Source organism: Poecilia latipinna, unplaced genomic scaffold (assembly GCF_001443285.1).
Source record: "Poecilia latipinna isolate Pla-1442-1.1 unplaced genomic scaffold, P_latipinna-1.0 Scaffold3272, whole genome shotgun sequence".
Taxonomy (NCBI): domain Eukaryota; kingdom Metazoa; phylum Chordata; class Actinopteri; order Cyprinodontiformes; family Poeciliidae; genus Poecilia; species Poecilia latipinna.
Genome location: NW_015115888.1, coordinates 42,972 through 46,878, shown reverse-complemented (window position 1 = coordinate 46,878; position 3,907 = coordinate 42,972). Strand labels below are relative to the sequence as shown.

Genomic DNA, 3,907 nt, shown 5'->3' with positions numbered 1-3,907 from the left:
AAGAGTTTGATAGCGAATGTAAGAGTTTGATAGCGAATGTAAGAGTTTGATAGCGAATGTGAGAGTTTGATAGCGAGTGTACCAGAGTTTGATAGTACGTGTAAGAGAGTTTGTAGGTTTTGGCCTATGGGGCCTCTCATAGGTTCACTTGGCCGCGCATGACAGAACCACAATGTCAGCCGCCCCGTCTCCCAAACACAATCCACATGACACATGCCTCCGCTCTTCCAACAAGCCGAGTGAAAAGGCTGCCTCGAGGCCTGGCGCTGTGTAGCCCAACAGACCTAATCTCCGGGTTTACAGCCTCTCATAGCTGTAAATTCCATCTTTTGTGGTGGAAACAACTAATCTGACCAATGAGGCTCACTGGTTTAGCTTATTCACAGCAGCATACCCCTCATAATCCCTGCCATTCTTTCTTTTTATCTCTTTCTCCCACTCGGGATCTCTCCCTTTCATAGACACGTACTGTGCTGCACTGACACATGAATGCCAGCACTTGTGCGGACAAACAGTTTCCCTCATTCCCTCAGTCTCATGCATCCACTGTCGTGAGTAAATTAAGCACACAGCTGACAATATTGCTTTCCTTTTTCTGGTTAGAGGCTATTTTTTATCCAAAAATAATAAGTAAAGGAGAAAAAAAAGAAGTAGATACTGTACATAAAATACTTGGACTAATGTAGACACACTTTGGATTTTAAACCACAGAAGCATGCACATATTATGCATGTGAAATAAAATGTTACACTTATATGGGAAGGTCAGGGGAAGAAAAGCGTTCACAGAGAAGAAGCTACATATGGACCTGTCAAGCCAGCTGTGACTGAGATGTTGTTTCGTCTGCACATTCCTGCCTTCCCCGAGCCCTAACGCTGATCACATCAGTAAGTGTTCATTCAGGCCTTGTTTTTCACAGAGTGTGCGAGAACAGTCGGTGTACGTGTGTGTGGACATGTGTGTGCCTTTGTGGGCGTGTCATAAAGTGAAAGCAACAGAAAACAAGGGCGAGGCGGACAAACTCGCAGAATGGCAAGGACAAGACTTGTGCGTCGTACACATTTTTCACATATATCACTGGAAAATTGACCTAGTTATGGTTTAGAAAAATGTGACACATTAAAATACGCTTGTTTGTATAAGGTGTTAGTCCTTTCACAAAACTGAAGATGTCCAGTTGCTACTGGGTTGCAGATTGTCAAAAGTAAGCAAACACATCGTTTGCAGCAGAAGTTAATCCTCAGTGACACCACAGTTGTTTAGAGGATATGAAACTAAATGCTAAAGTAACGTTACTGGAGGATTTTAAGTCAGTCATATGACATGTCCTGTTTTCACAGTTGAAGCTTCCTCTTTTTACTTTCATCATAAAGGGACAAAATAAACTGAAAATTAACTTCTGTGTGCCCAGTTGCACCTCGGCCACACACTGTAGAACGATGCAGCACGAAGAGAGTGTCTGTCTTCTGTTGCTTTCTAAACATAGATGTGGTGGAAGTTAATAGAATAAGAGGGTCAGCACTGATAAGATGTGTTCTGATTAATGCAATCAGAGCTGAATAAAGCGATGGAGAGCAGACAAAATGGCTTTGAGTTGAAGTAAGTTCAAAAGAATGAAGTCCTTGAGGGTGGGCAGAGGAGCTTAATATGCAATATTGTCTGGTTCTCTAGATAAGAACAAGCCAAAATTGTATCCCTTTTTTTTTTGTCTACAGTCATACACCAGTCGAAACATATAATACTAGAACTACAGAAAAAACCCATGTGCTGACTGTTTTGAGAAGAATAGTTTTATCTTTTCTTCACAAAATGTTTCTCACAGCAGTTTTATCCAGCTTCAGCCGTCTTAATGAACTCGTCCTCTCACAACAGCAGATTTTGTGGGAGCAAAGTGTTTTGGAACCAGTGTTTGACGAAAAAAGAAGAAATCATGATGTGTGACTGTATAAGGAAGGACATAATGTTTTCAAAACTGTTCCTCTGTGCAATTGAAAGCTCAGGATAACAACATGAGGTTCATCATCAACTTTCACTTCCCATGCCCTTGAGGAAGGTAACATGTGAGTGTTTATCTTTGAAAATCAGTGAGAGTATGGAAGAACATAGTAAAACAGCATAAATAAAACATTTGCATGGAAAATCTGCCCATGCATCCAAGGTCAGCTATAAAAAACATTAACCAGATGTTTTTCTCAAAAGAAATGGCAGCTTGAAAAAAAGCAGAAATACGTGTTTTTTCATCTACTTGCTAGAATACAATCGTGATTATAAAAATAAATAGATAAATGATGCGTAAGCTGTCATTATTGCTTCATAACCCACATGAACATGCTTCTGTTCATGTGGGTCATAAATTGTTTACACAGAAGCCTGATGCATTTCATTAGTAGTTTGACCCACAAAAATAAAAAAATCCGTGATCAGTTGCACTATATGTTATTTATTGGCATCAGAGTAAACAAGGCTGAACGCATTTGCATGCCACACAAATCAGATTTTTATTTGTAATTTTTTTAAAACTGTGTAGCCTTTATATCCACTGTCAATTAGCTATGTAAAAGCACAATATGCAAATTTTAGCATGGTGGTGAAAGATGTGCAAAAAAAAATAAAATATGAGTGAAATATTTTTTTTTTTACTATGGTGAAAAAACAAACAAAAAACCCCAGAAAAACACAATTGTAGAATTTGTCAAAATATTACCTTGATGAATTTCAGTAAAGTCACTGCTGAGATAAACTAAAGTTAGTCTTATCATAATTACAGTGCTAACAACCGGAGCATTATCATAGATGCGTTTATAGGCAGCAAATGAAAGTAAACCTAGTTCACAGTGTGACTTCTAAAAACTAACTTTACAGCTTGGAACTTTCCCAGAGGAAACCATTAACTCTGGTCTGATTAAAGGCTGTTACTTTGAACGTCTGCAACAACTGTCAGAAAAACTAATAAAGTTAATAGGAAACCAGTATGAAACCTAAAACCTCTTTTCTTTAACTTATGATTTACCCCAGGAAATGTAGTGAAGTTTCTGAAGTTAAATTTAAAGAATATTACTGAGATGGTGTCACACTTTAACATTTTTTGATTTGTGCTTTATGCTGAAATTCCCTCACTGTGATCCTAAAATGTGCTTAGAAAATAAATATTCCAAAAATATGTGTTATGCAGTCTTTTAGGATAGCATACCAACTGTAAGAGACAAATTAATATTCAAAGCATGTCTGCCTCAGTGATTCCAAAGAAGCCCACGTGGACGGGCTTCAGATTACTAATATACTTCACCATGGCAACGCAGCTATGGAGGCTCGTGGGCAGATTTATATTTCAGCACAGGAGTACCAACAAGGTCACCGCATGTTTTTTTCTAATCACACCGGGTGCAGTTGCATATGTGTGTTTGTTTACTGCAGGTGGGTGGGTGTACACAACATCGGGGGATATGGAGGCGACCTGTGATTGGGTTTTGGTCCTTTTTCTACGGGAAGAAGAATGGGAAGGAAGAAGGAAATGAAGAGAGCAAGAAGTGCATCAGCAACACTAAGGTGGTTCTGTGTATCTGCTCAAAGACCTTGGAAGTGAGAGAAAGGACAGGGATTGTTCTTGAAATGACTCAATGTGTATGTTGATGCATGTGTGCTTAATGCAAGACCCAGTATCACAGAGTGACTAAAACAAAACATAAATTTCTGATGTTATGCTTAGGATTGCTATTAATAATTTTACTGTGGTTGTTCATTTTAATATATTCCTCCTCATTATTCTCTTCTTTGATAATATTTTTCCACATTAAGCATGCCACAGTTTGAATATTTCTCCACCAGATTTTGAGTGTTTACAGTAAAGCTGAAGACAGTGTTGTGGTACTCGAAGTTGGTCTTGGTCTTAAGACCGGTCTTAAGACCA

At 38.6% G+C, this 3,907-nt stretch overlaps 1 long non-coding RNA gene across 1 annotated transcript in view; it reads right to left on the bottom strand.

Moving 5' to 3' along the window:
• Positions 1-3,214: 3,214 nt before the first annotated feature.
• The window catches only part of LOC106940542 (uncharacterized), a 19,718-nt gene continuing 19,025 nt past the window's right edge, over positions 3,215-3,907 (bottom strand). The window contains exons 3-4 of the long non-coding RNA XR_001423127.1: positions 3,664-3,670; positions 3,215-3,225 (exon numbers count right to left, since the gene is read on the bottom strand). This is a non-coding gene — a long non-coding RNA (uncharacterized LOC106940542). The remainder of the gene's footprint in view (positions 3,226-3,663; positions 3,671-3,907) is intronic.